Genomic DNA, 15,580 nt, shown 5'->3' with positions numbered 1-15,580 from the left:
TTTTCCTCAACTCTTTCTCAAATGGCCTCTTTCACACCAGCCATCATATACTTCCAATGTTCTCTAGGAAGAATGAGAGAAGGTCACATGCCAAAGACTGAGCAATGCAGGTGGAGCAGAGAGCTTGGGGTGAATGCTAAATTCAGGATGGTTCAAACAAATAGGTTATTTACCTGTTCAAGACTGATAAGGGTTTTGAAAATCATTCCATATGCAAAACTAGTTTCAACCAATATCCTGTTTATAGAACATTTCAACAAAGATGTTTTCATTATCAGGTCACATGGTCAGTTTAAGGCTTCTTCCCTGACCTTGCTGCCTTCACACTCTACTCTGTTACTTCTTTCCTACTTATAGCCAATTAGAATTTGCCAAGTGGCTACAGAATGTGCTCATGATTCTTACAAGTAATTATATGAAAGCCACTATAATGGAGGTAGAGACAGGGTGTGTGAGAACAAGGTTTAAATGATTTTCTAAAACATCGTTTGGCTCCTTTCCTTTCTCTTTAGCCCCTCCCCTATCTTCTCTTTCTCTTTACCCTGGCTATTTCTCTTCTAATATATCTCAAATATCATCTTTAGTTAACAGGCTGAACACAGTAAAAGAGTTCCAAGTTACTGCCATCATAACGTCAAATCTACTGAAAACTCAATCAAAGGCTTTTCGTGCCATTTTGGATAGCATCCAAAATATGTCATCCCCACAACTTAAGTTTTTTATCTCATCTAAGCAAATTATAATCAATCACAATACTCTTCTCTCTCTGGTCAGTGCATTTAATCAGTCTTCCTTTAATGGGCTTTCAAGGTTGAAGAGCACTATCACTAGGATGACTACACGGGTAGTACATGCAATTCCAGACACAAAAGCACATGAAATATGAATTGCCCTTATTTGGAAGCAAGATTTAGGCTCGGGACACGTCTCTTTCTGGCTTTCATTATTCTCCTTCCCTCTGTCTTTCTGGCCAGTTTAATGACTACTTCATTGTTAGCCTTTCTCCCCAGTTCTCATTCTCTCTTTGCCTAAGTACAAAAGATGAAGCAAGGCTGAGGGTGTATATCTCTCTTCAGGGTCGGGCCTTCCATTTGATTTCTTCTCCTGGACTCTATAAAATGTAATTCCACATTTGGGTAATGACCATGGGCTTGCAAACCTCCCAGTTTACCCATAGTCAGGGCCAGGAGCCAGGACACTGAAGCTATGGTATGACCACCCAAACTGTATTGAAGTCAAAAGGCTGCAGCAGAAATCTTTAAGCAAGAGCTGCAGAATATGTCAGTCATACAACCTTTCCAGCTTAAGAACCTATGAAGTTGGGTCTGGGGCTGAATGTAAGCACAGGCCCCTCCTATTTAGCACATCTTCTCTTAACCTCAAAAATATTTTAAGAACAAGGAAAAGAAACAGTGAGTTTGAAAATGAAACCCAGAAAACTTGAAGAGATTAAGAATCAAAAAATTAGAAATCAAAAAGCAAATCAAAAACGTTTTCTATGCTTGACTTTGTAGACCAGTGATTCTGAAACTATGTCCCTAGGAGTTCTTCAAAGGTGCTTCAAGGACTCAAAGGGTAGGTCCCCAGGCCCTAGAATTCCACTTAACTAGAACAGCTCCTCCTTTATCACTTCTACATACTGGATCTCCAGGTCAGACTTCAATTTGAAGGACAGGTTCTGCAACATAAAGAAAACATTTTTCAACCATTATTTAAACTGCACCTACACATACCTTCATCTATTCAATAAACATTTATTGAGCACCTACTACATGCCAAGCATTGTGCTAGTGGATGGAAATACAAAAATAAGTAATATACGATTGCTACCCTCAAGGGGTTCTTCCTGGAGATGGGTAGATAGCAAATGATGCAAAACTCAGAGCATAGTGATTTATCAGGTGCTATAATGGGGGAGAAACCAAGAGTTTTGAGGTCACAGAAAATAGTTGTTTTAACATCTGGAAACTGGCTTTGAAACTCTGATTAAATATATCCACTGGTGGGAAATTCTACAAAATGGTTGATTCTGCTTTTACACTTAAAACTCTTAGAAACATTTTTAAATGGCTGAAATCTATGTTCTGAGGGCTTCAACCCATTGGCTCTAGTTTCATTGCAAAGTATACACAGAGTCAGTCCACTAACCCTTTCCACAAAATTGCCTTTTAAGATTAGAGTTCAGTCATCATTCTTTTCCCCTGGCATTCTACTCTCTAGGCATACAGCTTTTGTTTATAATTATTATATCATGGCTTCATATAACTAAGAAAAAAAGCAAGTGCATTTGGAAGAAAGGTTTGAAGAAATGATTCCTTCTATGTCCGAACTTTACCTGGGATAATTATAAAAGCAGTCCTGGTGCTGTCCTGGAATCAAGAAAACAGTATGTAGATGGAATCAAAGATAATAAAATGTGACCACAGACCATTACAGCTCATTTTTCTTCATTCATTATCATGCAAAATTGATGAAAATATAGACGGTGTCCAAAAACATACAAGAAGATATATAAAAATGGTTTACTGATGTTACACTGTTGGTATGTTCAATGAGTCATCCCTCATTAACAATGCATAGTTCAATCCACTGAGCAACACTGGAGTGAACACAGTGTGTGACCAGCTGCCATCAATTCCTGGCACCAGCATCTGAGATATGCTGCCTACAATAACTATATCTCTGGTTTTCACTGAATAAACTTGCTTTTTCTCTTTTCTTTTTTTTTTTTGAGACAGAGTCTTGCTCTGTCACCCAGGCTGGAGTGTAGTGGTGTGATCTTGGCTTACTGCAACCTCCGCCTCCTGGGTTTAAGCAATTCTCCTGTCAAAGCCTCCCAAGTAGCTAGGATTACAGGTGCCCACCATAACACCTGACTAATTTTTGTATTTTTTTTTAGTAGAGACAGGGTTTCACCATGTTGGCCAGGCTGGTCTCAAACTCCTGACCTCAAGCGATCCGCCAGCCTCAGCCTCCCAAAGTGCTCGGATTATAGACGTGAATCACAAGGCCCAGCCATAAACCTGCATCTTTAGCTTACTCTAGAAGAAGTAATAAAGGAAAAGCAATCTGTATTTTTTAAGTAAAGTAACATTACCTACATCTCTAGATTTCATAGCCAGCATCTATTTTTCATTAAATTTTACTTTGTAATTATTAAAACTTTTAAAAAATGATCATGCTTAAATAACATTTCAAAATGTTGGCATGCTTAATTTCATAATTACATGAGTATTTCTTTTTTAACCCATAATTTCTATGTGCAGATTAAGAAGCTAATAATGGATTAAGAAGCTCTAAAGGCCAGTATAAAATCTAACACACATATAACTTTATATCAAAGAAAAAAATATATCCATTAAAATGGTTTTAAGATGAATTTCCTGGACACAGGCTTTGCATACGAAGTGTTTCACTTTCAATATAAAATTTAAATACCAAGGGTATTGAAGAAATATAGAAGCCTGTTTTCTAAAAAAAAAAAAAAAAAAAGGTGACCGTATTACTATGATATATCATGTATATTAAATGTGACTTTTATCTTCCTGGCAGCCTAGGCAAAAAGAAAAAACATGAAAAATACTTAATTATATTTGATACATGTCTGATAAGATAAAATACTAATTTTTTAGGCAAAACAAATATTTTTATTACTATATTTCAAACAGACTTTATCAAGAAATATTAATAAGGGGAATTTAAATAACACACATTTTAGCAATATGTCTGCAACAAAAATATGCAATAGAAGACTGAAAATGAATCCTAACAATGTTATGTATTACTTATATCTTCAATAAAATGTAAGGGAATAGCATTAATATCATTTAGTGAGGGTATTTTTGTGAGGGCTACAACTGAAGGAGATAAGAAATATAGCTCTCTCATGAACTGTGATCATTAATTTATAAGCAGAACTTAAATTAATAGAAAAGACACAACTACTATTTTCTTTCTCTCCTCAGTTGTGGCTGTTATAGGATATAGATGGAAGTTACCTCAAATTTTAAACTCTAATGAAAAAAACCCATGATGCAGGTACCACATGTTCATGCCCAAAAGAACTTCAAGTACCAAACATGAAAGTACAAAATGAACACTCCATTACAGAAGCTGAAAAACTGTCTACAGTCTTCACCTGGGTAAGAGGTTGCCACACAAGTCAGCCACCACAGCATCTAGGGCAAAATTTGGCCTCAAAAAGCAGCTTTGTATCTGCTTTAGTACCTGAAGCAAATGCTTGTTTGAAACCCCAAAATGCCATACCGAATAATGCTGGCTCTCCATGGATTTCTTTACTCCAAAACTTCTCAGAGCTTGTAATTAGCTCACATGCAATGTGGACCTCCCAAAGTGTGCAGAAAATGTGTAGTAAACGTATCTAATCACAACGTCCCCATTTGTTGAAGCATTTTGCAAGATTAGTGTCTTATGGAATATAGTTTAGAAAATACCACCAGAGATGATACAAGCCTGAATATCTTAGCAACAGGTATCACAACCTCGGAAAAAACAACAACAAAAAAAAAAACCTCAGTGATGTTCCAGCAAAACATCTGGTTTCAGCAGCAATAACACTTCAAAGATCTTCCAAGTGAAATTAACCTTAAAACATTCTCCCACACATGCAACTAAATGAACTAGGCTACAGGAAGGCATTGTTTGTCATTGTTTGAGAATTATTTTGTTATTTTGCCATACTTTATTTTAAGCTGCTCTTTAAAATGATAATGTAACAACATGATCAGCTGTTTCCTGGAGCTGAAGATAGAAATTCAATGTCTTCAGCCTAAAGAGGAATGCTTTTCTATTCAATTATACCAGGAAGTCAATCAAGCCATAAATCTGAAAGTTCTAACTTAAGATAAATGAAAATAGAAAGGCATTTAAATATTATACTGTTTATATCATTTAATGTTGAAAATAATCTGTTAGTAGATAATTTCTTTTCATTCCTGTTATCAAAGAAGTATTCAAATACTGATTTTGAAGTATCATCACTAGCCTGTACTCGATAATGACAATAGCCAATAATTACTGCACTATGTGTAATAGTATACTCTTGTGAAAGTCATTAAATTCTTATAACAATCCTATGAGATCAGAATTACACTATCCCTGTTTAACCCATGAGGGATGTTCTATAGACTATGGACGGATACTATAAGAAATAAGGAGACATTTTCTTTCTCTCTAAATTTCAACCACTTTCTTACTGTGCAAATAGCAAATTCTGGGAAGGTAATTGTTTTTAATTTTACCTAAGATCTGTAACTCAAATGACTGTGGTAGGCACACAATCAATAATGCCAGCCCCAGTAATAAGAGAAATTCTTCCAGGTTTGCTACCTATTTTGTTGTTGTTAACAATATAGGTAAAGTTTATAAATACTCTTCAGTTGGGCATTTACATCTTTTTTTCATTCAGGTTGTCTAAAAAAACATGTAATGGATATGAATCGTGCTATTGCAAATTTCACTTGCATCATCATGTTTTCTGCTTCATTTTGCTAATCATAACCATGATGCAGATATTACCATAATTAAAAACAGCCAAAACATTGACTAGCACATCAGTAATGACTACAGTGGATTAGCCATTCCTGGTATGTTAGTTTCAATTCTACCTCATTCTCTGAAGTTTTAAGACAGCACATCAGAAAAAAATAAGCATTATTATAGGGATACATGTGAATTTACTTTAAACTACATAAAAAATAAAAAACTGGCCCTTAGCTTTCCCCATTCAGCATTTCCCTGGTGAGGGGTTTGATGGTTCAGAGTACATAAAGTTTTCAAGATCAAGAATCCAAAACCTGAAAACCAAAGTGTCTGCACATACCTTGGCAGAAGAAAAACAAATATCAAGATACTGCAGATGAGTCTAATCAGGGAGCTGAATTAAATCAGACTAAGCCAGGCATGGTGGTGCATTCCTAGAGCCAGCTACCCCAGGCTGAAGCAAGAGAATCGCTTGAGTCCAGCATGGACAACACAGAGTAACCCCGTTTCCTAAAAAACAAAAAAGACTAAGCCCCAGAAAGCCACAGCTTCTCTATTTTATGAGACATAAACCTTGTCTCTGGATGGCTCAGGTGTGTGTCTCCCAATTTACCTGATCTTGAGGAAACTGACTTCATAAAATCACAGTCTTCTGCAGACAAAGACCACATATTGGACAGAAAGTCCAAAGAAAACTTCACAGACTGGAATCTTCCTTTTGAGGTGCCCATTCTGACATGTTCCACATGAAGAGTTTTAACTACTAAAAGGAATAAATGTCCCAGAGAATTCACTAAGTGAGGAAAATGTTGTCATTTTCTTTCTAGTAAATGCCAACCTGTTTGGTAAATGCCTATTAATTGGAGTAACACCATGAGAGTTAGCCTGACTTAATTGCCTCTGTATCTTGGGGTGGTAGTGGAAAAGTCTGTAGGCTTCCCAGACAAAGCCATCTGGAGATGGGGGAGATAGCTGTCTAGACAAAGAGCCAGCTAGCTTTAGAAAAGAAGGGTGTATCGTGACAAAGGCGAGTGAGACGGAAATGGTGGAATCACACACAGAGTGTGTTCTCAGCAGGCATCAGACGTGGGTGGGAATCAAGCAGAGTGACGGAATGGACACTGCTGTCTGTCATCAGCCACTGCAAATTCCAGACCTGGCACAGATCTCCCAACTGTGCAGCTTCTGCATGTGAGGCTTTCCATTGAGAAGAATGATATTAAACAGGGTGGGGCGTATGTCTTGCATGCTGCGTAATGAACTTGTGAGGGCTGAAGCCTGATTTTTCAGGATTGCTTTCAGGATTACTTCCTGCTGCTGCCTAAACAAATCTAATGAGTGACAGCCAGACACTGAGTTAGACATTGAGGATGAGACCAGGAAGAAAATATAGTTTTCCCTTCAGGCTGCTGAGCACCTATTAACACTCAGTCAAAGCTGGAAGCAAAGGGAGAGGAAGTGCGTTCAGAATATTCTTCTCACAGGAGTCCTTTGTGAGAAACTGATCATGCCAGAAGGCACGTGGCAGGTCCTTGAAAGGGACTGGAGCACGCTTTTGTTGGGAGCAAGGGTGAGTGGGCTACTGGCACTCTGGGCATGTGCATGCATACATGTGTGTGCACACAGAGAATGGTGCATATTGTGGAACCTATGGGTCCTAAGTATGCCCACCTCTGCCCTAAATATAAAATGATTGTATCAGAAAACCTAATAAAAAGGAAAATGGTAAGTAATGTTTTTAAAAATTTTTAAATTAAAGGACAAAAATTCCCACAGGCTATTTTAGGTTGTGGCCCCTGCAAATAACACGGGGGTATCTGTACATGAACTCCCCGAGGCTGGAGAACAGCAGGGAAGCCAAGTCCTAAGGGGTTGAGATGTTCCTATCTGGAGAATCTGGGAGAAGAACCTCGTGTTCCTGCTTCCCTCTGCCCACACACAGTTTATGCCCAATCAGGTTTAGGCATGTTGAGCTCAAGTCTCCTAGGAGGTCCTGATTTTGTACAGACAACAGTCTCAGTACTTTGCCTTCCAGCAACCCCCTTCAGAAGTCACCACTGTGCTGTAAAGTGCCTTTCATGTTTAAAAAAAGAAAAACCAAAAAAACCTCCAAATAAACAGTATTACAAGTATTGTTTTATAAAAAAGCAAAATGTATATACCATTACTTCAAAATCTCACATTTCAACAGGTTTCTGAGTGGGTTAAAAAAAAAAAACAATTATTTAAATATTTTTTCTTCTGTACTTTTTTCAAAAATGATAAAGGAGCCACAGCCAGTAAAAACAGCTAAGAAAGTCTAGGAACTGAAGCCCCTGATAGGAAAAATATATATATTGATACAAAACCAATTTCTTGTACTATGCTTTTTTGCCAAGGATTAAAAGGCATTTACCCTACCTAGAGGCCTGATGTTCTAAAAAAAAAAAAAAAAAAAAGCTTATATTTCCATTGCTTTGTTAAAATTATAAGATAATATAAAAATCACAAAGCACTAGGAATATATTTTTATAAAATAAATCAGGATAGACTTTTTTGTTTGTCTGGTTAAGCTAGAAAATATTTGTTTCCTTACAAATGTTCCAAATTTTATTATATATTTTCCGGTGATCTCTAATACATTTCTCAGATTTACTAAATTTAATGTAAAAAGGGTTTTCTCAGTCTACTATAATCTTAAAATTGCATTCCATATAAAGAGTATTTTAAGTTCTTCACTGCATGTTGTATCTATGCTTGTTTTTAAACCTTCTATACTTCTATCAGCATCGCCCTAATGTAGGATATGTTCACATGCTGCCACACTAATCAATAACTAAAACAACAAAACTTAGTAACCAATAATCTCTATACTTGCCTAATACATTCACTTCAAATACAGTACATCTTACATAGCAAAGAAAAGGGTTCTTTTTCACATACTGTGAGGGTACTTCCCTTAATCCAGTAATGAAATGCTGATTAGCAGAGATAGGGAGAAAAAGCCTTGTCAAAAAGTTATCTATTCTTAATTGTTTATGGGAAAACTGTGCCACAATGCGTATAAAGAATGAATTAGAGTTTACAACTGTGTATTTTTCATGATATTATAATTTGTGTATGACATTAACTGATAAACAGAAGGTAAAGAAATAATTTCCTTTTATCACACACCAAGTGTAGTGGTTCATTTTTATCATTATTTACCCAGCACCTAAAATATGCCAGAGGGAAAAATTACTGCATTAATTTCAATAACTAGATATTTAAAGAATGTTCCAAAACACTTTTAAAACATTATTTTAATTTCCTCTGTTTTCTCAGCATCATTCTCTTTAAACCAGATATTCCAGAGAACATTAAACTGGGCAAATTAAGTCATTTATATAATATTCCCTCTAGTGTTTATAATTTTCAAAATAATTACACTCCACAATCTATCTCTTTATAATTCCGAACCAAAACTACTAAGTCCTACTGTATCAGTCAGGGTTTTCCGAAGAATTAGAACAATTAAGAGATGTATAAACACATACACACACACACACACACACACACACACACAGAGAGAGAGAGAGAGAGAGAGAGAGAGAGAGAGAGACTGACTTATAAGCAACTGGCTGACATAGTTATGCAGAGGATGACAAGTCCCAAGATCTGTAAGGTGAGTTGGCAAGCTGCAGCCTCAGAGAAGCCAATGATTCATTACAGTTTGAGTCCAAAAGCCTAAGATCTAGGAAAAGCAATGGTGTAGTTAAAGTTTAAAGGCCTACAGGCTTGAGACCCAAGAAGAGCCAATGGAGTCCAAAGGTAGAAAAAAAAAAGGTGATGCTCTAGTTTGAAGGCAGTTAGGCAAGAGGAATTCTCTTTTACCTTGGAAGAGTCAACCTTTCTATTCTATTCAGGCCCTCAACTGATTGGATGAAGCTGATTAGAGAGGGCCATCTTATAGTCAGTCAATGCAAATGTACCTCATCCAAAACACTCTCATGAGAACACCAGAATAATGTGTGACCAGATTATCTCAGCATTCTGTGGGCAGGCAGGCTGACATATAAAACTAATGATCACCCCAACCAATGATATTCCCAAATGTATTCCCTTTTGTTCTGTACTTCCCCCTAAGTCTTCCAGATACCAAAGTTTTAGAACATTAAAATATTTTCAAACAACATGTATTTAAAAAAACCGTATCAACAGGAAGTTTTCTTTCCAGAAGAAAAATGATCCTTCTTTCTCACATTTACAATGGTTCCCTATTATTTATGCTGTCCCCAAAAAAGAGTAATGTCATCAAAATAAACTAAAAGAAAATGTTAAGCCTAAGTTCAAATACCAGTCTCCATTTGGCAACTTTCACCAAAAGTCCTAGAATATCGTTAATTCTACAACGCTAAAAATATTTTATGAAAGTATAAAATGAAAACTAAGAATACACGAAGAAAATATCTTTTCATTTAAGATTTCTTTATGCCTTGAACTAACCTTAAAATGAACATGAAAAAATTAATGCACAAGTACTGAACATGCATCATGAATGGTTCAGAAATGAGTGAGGCCAGAGGTCATTGAGCTTCCATCCCACAAAGGGATGTCACTTTAGAATCACCATGACTTTTTGCAGTTTCAGAAAAGCAGTTTTGTTAGGTTCCCCCAGGCTCTAACAGGTATGAAAGAGTGGATTTATTATAGTCTAATAAGAAGGAGATCTATGTAAATCCCAAATTACAATTTTTTAAGTGGAAGATATTGTTTGACCCAAGAACTAGGAACACATCTGCATGGGACCTGTCCTTCCTTCCTCAGGGTTGGGGAAAGAGGAAGAGTGTTCACCTGAAAGCAGAGTTAGCAACTGGCAGCTTGCTTGGTGAGAACAGAACGGAGCTAAGATTATTATATTCCTTAGGGAATCCGAACGAGATACCCCAAGGTACTGCCCTTCTCTACCTTGGGGATGTTTTATGTAAAGAACAAGGTGATTCATTAATAATCAACACATCTGCCCTCTGAGCAGTGCTGGGTGAAAATTGCAAATTCTTTCTCTGCAACTCCATTTTCTTTCTAGACTACATAGGGACTTGTTTGCATTCATCATTACATCATTCTCCCTATTTTGGCTTACATAAATAGACTGCTGTCTGCTTCCTAATGAGATAAAGGAAGGCACCTCAATGACACCAATGAAATGAAGCAAGAATTTGGTTTGGGGCTTGACTTTTTTCCCCCAGATAATTATCTCAATTACCCATTCCAATGAGAGGGATAAGGACGTGAGGTAAGCCAGTAAAATGTGTCACAATGTGTAATGTTCACTTGTACTTCCACTGAAGTAGGATGAAGTAGACATTCAAAAAAATGAAAGAGTTGGAGATAAGGCAATATTATAAATTTTTGTTAAATGCCTTATATACAAAATGCCTGAAGCAAATTTTTACCTTGGTAAAGTTAAAATATTTCTAGATGTACTTATTTGTACATTGAATATAATATATAATCAATTCATATAAGAAGGGCTAAGGGCAGATTATCTAGAAATATTTAAAAAGCAAATAATTATCAATAATATAAATCCAATGGAACACTTTAAAGGTATATCAAGAACATGTATGTAAAGAGCAGGTTGTTAATAAATTTAGTTTTGGCAATAAGTCAATTTGAATCATAAAACACATAAAGATTATCAAGAATTAGGATGAGTCAAGAAAGAAATTACCCAAAAAATGCCTGACTTTGAAGAACCTGTACTAAATAATAAAACTTCAGCTGTCCAGCTTTGTTAAGCAAGGTCCCCTTCCACCGAACTCACAGAGGATGCCGGTGGCTTTCTCTGCACCTCCTCGTCCTTCTTTACTCTCCTGCCTACCCAGCTTAATGTCTCCTGGGCCACTGGTATAATCACTCCTTTGCAGTCACCCCTGGTCCTTGCCTTCAACCTGATTAGAAAAACCACCACCTGGTTATACCCACACACATGCCTTTTATCTCCTTTAAGCTGCTGGATGTTGTGAGAGACACGATGACAAGGCACATATCACATTCGTGTTTCAAAAGCTCCAAGAGCATGAAGCACTGTCCAACGATTGGAGGGAAAGGACCATCAAAGAAGTTATGAAAGGAACCTGAGAACTAAGGAGACCTTTTGATGTCCAGTGAAGAATAACCTCTCCTCCACCAGGTCACGGATTACTCTTAATTTTTTTATGAGTCTCGGAAAGAAAGTTATGTAACTCAGACATAAATCAGGTCCATACCCCAAAAAGCTTTCCTTAAAACTTTATCATCTTGGGAGAATCTCTACTCAGCTTCTTATCAGTATCCATGAGGATCACTGCTGCCCCACTAATACTTCTACTTATTTTGAATGTTATACTCTCCACCTCCCTAATACTTCAATCCCAGTACCAAATAATGGGAATGCAATCATGTGACCCACTCATTTGCAGTAAGGCATAAAAGGACTCCTCTAATGACCTTCAGGCAAATTGTAACATGAAGTGAGGATGCATCCTGTCATTCCCTTTCATGTGCCATGGCACAACCCAGTCTCTGAACATAACCATCTAGGAAATGGTGACAGGAAATTAAAGTCACTACTGGGAAATGAGATGTCCCGATGTTACCATTAGAGGCAGGTGATATGTGAGCCATTGTTACCAGTCATGAAGCCCTTCAGCTCAAAGAACTGTTTACAACAGCAAAGAAAATGTTATGAAAGCCTCCGATCTGACATTTTGTCCTGGTAGAAACAAAACAACAGAGAAATCTATTTTCCATTGACCCAACGTGTGCCAACTGCCTAAAGCTCCATGCAAGAGTCCACACAAAATACCCAGGAAAGGGACTGCTCCTGACTCCTGACATGTCAATACATAAGATAATACACAAGAACAAAAGCCCTACTGGATCATTGGAAGGTGTCTGGGCTACCTTCCAGCCAAGCTCTTGAGCAATTCTTTGGCCTTGTTCTTTACTTCTATTAAATTAATTCCCAGGTGAATTCACCTTCCCATCACTGGGCCCCATGCACTGATTTCTCCTAGTGCTGCAGGCTCCTGCTTTTGAACACAGAGCACAGTGGGGATGGGGCACCCACAGGTGGCCTGACATCACTGACTGTACCCAATCACTCATTAGTACACTGAGGGCAGAACATAATAGTAAGTTAAACATGAACTAGCAAAGAGCTAGGGCTAAACACACAAATCAGGAAGAATGGTTCCATCTGAACCTGCTTAAATCCATCCAGAGAAACTGGAATCTCCAATAGGAAACACTTAAATCATTGAAGAATCCGTTCTATAGATCTAAAGACATTATTTTTCCTCCACCCTGAATGTTCCTCTTTTACATGACTTTATGAATTCAGGTCATCTTTAACCTCTCCCCAGTGTCACTAAAAAGTAGCTACAGAGGCTCCTCTTCATTTTTTCACTTGCCTGCTACCTGTAAGGAAAGAGGATTAGAAAAAGGGGACTGCTGCTTTCATAAACAGAGACATGAAAAATTATTAATATGAAATAAATCATGCTTGTTTCAAAAGTGTTTATTTTACCTTATCTTTTTATAAAGGTTGTAGCTGGCTTATATTTCATTTAGAAACCAACGGTTTATAAGAAGAGCCAACAACTGTGAAATTTTCTCTTTGGGAAAGAATGAGGAAAACCAATTAATAATACACAAAACAATCAGCAGTCAACATTTGTTTAATATATCCAGCTTCCCTGGCTCTAGAACACATCAGTAACCCCCAAAGCAATTTACATGGTGCAAGGCTTACCCTGGGGTGGGGGTGGGGAGGTAGACAGGAAGCATCACTGCCTTTCATTCTCCTATAAAACCAGGACTCGGTGCTCTCTGTCATCTTAAAGAGAAATCAGTGGCAGCTATTTACATTCTAAGCTTGTAAGAAAATTTCACAATGTACCTAAACATTGTCAAATTTTCAACTAAGGTCTGCAAATGTTGAGTATACAACAGATTTCTAAGTACGAAACTGTTTCAGAGACTGCAGGTATTTACAAAATGTCCATTTTTTTTTTTCCTTAAAAATCAGGCTCCTATATAGTTGTAGGCAGCAATGTGCCTGAGTTAAGAAAACTAAAACCAAAACCTTCCTGAATTCTTTTGTACTTAGGAATATCCAAACAGATTTAAGCAAAAGTCATTGACAGGCTTCAAGGAAAATACTCCAAAGGGAACTGACTCAGTTGACAGCCTTTACCCTTCCTCCTTTTTTCCCTCTGGCTATCTGGAATGAGGGCATGACAGCCAGAACTTCAGCAGTTACCTTGGGAATATGAGGTGGTCTTGAGGATAGAAAGCCTGTCCTAAGAAGAGTAGATCAAAAAGATGGTCTCTCTCTGAGTCTGGCACACAGTAGGCATACAATAAATTCTGCTGAATGCACTAGACGTTAAACAAATTCCATTTAAAATCTAGGGAAAATCCCTGGAAAAATATATTGAAATATATTATTGAGCCCGTGCTGCAGGTAAAAATATATATATATATTATTGAGCACGTGCTGAGGCACTGATGACTGCATAAATATCATACAAGCCCTTCACTACCTACCTCAAAATTTCTTTTCTATGAGAGATGTGCACCTTTATCTTAAATGACTAGTATCTTGGGTTTACAAGCAGCTGAACCTAATTCCAACTGATACAAATAGTTATTAGGTTGTTTGACTTCCTTTTTCAAAAACCTGTCTTAGGCTGGCATGTTCCAGCTGCCTCAAATGCTGGCACATGCCTGTAATCCCAGCATTTGAGGAAGCCAAAGTGGGAGGATCACTTGAGCTGGGAAGGTCGAGTCTGCAGTGAGCTGAGATCATGTCACTGCACCCCAGCTTGGGCAACAGAGTGAGACCCTGTCTCAAAAACAAACAGACAAAAAACTTGTCTTGCAATACCGCACATTATTTGGCAGTTTGATATCTTACTAAGTCATGGTCCACAGCATCAACTGATTCCTTGGGAATGCTCAACACACCCACTCTCCACCATCACCTCACCCTCCTACTCAAAAAGAGTTCTTCTCAACTCTTTGCCAACTTCTATCCCCCTCTATGTACCCCCACTCAACTTTCAGCATGTCTCAGAAAAAAAGAAAGTAGAAATCGTCAGATAAAGGCTGCCAGAGCCCCCTCCACCAAGTCCTCAAACCCACTTGTACGTATGAATCAGTATAGAGTTAGAGCCCAGACTCCAGATTCAGAAAGACCTGGTTGAAATCCCAGCTCTGCTATCCACTTGCTGAGAAATCTTGGGAAGGTCCCTTACCCTAAGTTTCAATTCCTAAACTATAAAATGGGAGTAATTGTAGTTATACTCCTTGAGCTTTCAAAAGGATTAAATGAGATAATTTTTCGGCATATTTTAACACAATGCCTGTAACATAGAAAGTACTGAAACAATGTTAGTTCACACTGTATTTAAGTCTATGCCATTGTATCTGTCAATATCACCACAACGCAAAGAGCCTGACACACGGTGGGCACCTGCTGAATGCACTATACACTAAATAAATTCCATTTAAAATCTAGGGGAAATGCTGGGAAAAAGTATTGATACATATGATGGGGCCTGTGCTGCAGGTAGAGACAGAGATGTGTCTGTGCAAATTCCTTACAGTCATATCATAAGCTGAAAGAAGCAGTCACATCGTCACAATTCTTGTTGTCTTCTCTGGGTATATCAACATATTATAGCCTAACGCCTCAAAACTTGGTATGGAACTGCACTGGATTAGCTGATTCTAACAGTTATCTTGTTCTGAACTGGCTACTTGAGAGAACATTGAGAGCTGTCACAAAACAAACGATGCCTCTCTCATAAGAGAAGCCAGATAAAAATTAACAGAGCAAGATAAGAATTTCTTCATTCAAAATATGAATAAATTTTATTAGCGACATATCACTTTAAAAGAAATGATGAGACTCTGGCTCTTTTAACAGAGTTGGGGCACTTGAGATAAGATTCATAGGAAGAGGGTATAAGTAAGTAATTCCACAGGACTCTGCAGATGAGTTTCAAGAAACAATGCCAAAAGAATTTTAAAAATCACCATCCCACATGCAAAGTCAGAGAAGATAAAG

The sequence above is a fragment of the Cebus imitator genome, unplaced genomic scaffold, assembly GCF_001604975.1.
Source record: "Cebus imitator isolate Cc_AM_T3 unplaced genomic scaffold, Cebus_imitator-1.0 Scaffold467, whole genome shotgun sequence".
Classification (NCBI taxonomy): domain Eukaryota; kingdom Metazoa; phylum Chordata; class Mammalia; order Primates; family Cebidae; genus Cebus; species Cebus imitator.
Note: the sequence above shows the minus strand (reverse complement) of the source record.